Source organism: Gossypium raimondii, chromosome 7, assembly GCF_025698545.1.
Source record: "Gossypium raimondii isolate GPD5lz chromosome 7, ASM2569854v1, whole genome shotgun sequence".
Classification (NCBI taxonomy): Eukaryota; Viridiplantae; Streptophyta; class Magnoliopsida; order Malvales; family Malvaceae; genus Gossypium; species Gossypium raimondii.
In genome coordinates, this window is record NC_068571.1 from 40,400,054 (window position 1) to 40,401,484 (window position 1,431).

At 28.8% G+C, this 1,431-nt stretch overlaps 1 non-coding gene across 1 annotated transcript; it reads right to left on the reverse strand.

The window, feature by feature from the left end:
• Positions 1 to 412: 412 nt before the first annotated feature.
• On the reverse strand, positions 413 to 492 carry TRNAL-UAG (transfer RNA leucine (anticodon UAG)). The gene has a single exon. It is a non-coding gene; the product is annotated as a tRNA-Leu (tRNA).
• Between the last annotated feature and the right edge of the window lie 939 nt (positions 493 to 1,431).

A 1,431-nucleotide genomic window follows, 5' to 3' on the forward strand; every position in this document is an offset into this window, starting at 1 on the left:
ATCTAGAATATATATAAAAGCACAAGTTGGAAAAAGATTTGAACTAACGAGAATACCCTTTAGGACTGACATCTAAAAATATTTAGAATTATTAGTTGGGATAATTTGATTAACTCTAGCATAGAGTTATAACTTGAGTAGAAGTCTAAGCATATTCAAAACCAATATGTAGATATGTATATTACTTAGGTTCCACATGGCTATAAATTGGCCATTTAAAGAAATTCGATGATATGAATTATTAAAACAAAAGAAAAGGGATAGTAAGTTATTGAAGGAAGAAAGTATAATTTTGGACATTGTTTTAGTGTAATTGATTAAAAGTCGATACTCTCTTTTTCCTTTCAGTTTATATGCCTTGAATTTTTTATTTCAAATATTGAAATTAAAAGCAAATAAAATAAAAAATCTTTGACAGCTGTGGGATTTGAACCCACGCCCTTTCGGACCAGAGCCTAAATCTGGCGCCTTAGACCACTCGGCCAAACTGTCCGTTACTGAAAATTAAGGTGAGCAATCAATTTTTTATGGAGAAATTTGAATTTCTGCAAGCCCACTAATGGCCCGATTTATAATAAACTTAATAATACTTGTATTTCAAAAAATAAGTTTGAACAATAAAATAAGTGAATTTAAAACAAAGCCACAAATTTGGGTTTGGACCTGAAGTTGATGAAACTCTTAACCTGTATATAAAAATGTTTCAAATCTTAAACCCTAAAATAGCAACCTCTAAAATCCAGCATCCCAATTTATATGCATACTTATCTCAAATCCTAGATACAACCAAAGAAGAAACACAAAACAACAATGCCTACCCATCTAAAACTAATTTGTATGAATGACTGGCCAGGCCGACCCGAAATTTAATCTTTCAGTCAAAAAAAAGTAGATTCATATTTCAATTCTACTCTATCTTGGATAATATTGAAGTGTATCATTATTTATCGTAACTTGGACATATCAATAAATATTTAATCAAGCTAGGGGCAGTGCCGAAGGGTTGCACGGGCCTTAGCCCCTAAAAATGTAAAATTTAATTTAGTAAAAGGTGAAATTACTTTTTGGCCTCTAAAAAATGATAAAATTTTGATTTAGTCCTTTAAAAGTTATAAAATAGAAACTATTAGAATTGTGACATTACAGCTCCGTTTGTCTCATTGAAAATGGCTTCCAGAAATTGACTCACTTTTCTGGAAAAGCTAATATTTTCTAGTGTTTGGATAAAATTGCGTAAAATATTTTCTGTTGTTTGAGAGATTTCTAAAATATTTCATAAAAACTATTTTCAGTGAAACAAACAGACATTTGAGATTTTCTTATCTTTTCATTGTTTAATTGATTTTATTTCATATCTATAAATTTATATTTTACATTGTTTTTTTGTATAACAAACGCGACATAAATATATTTTTTATAAAATATTATAAT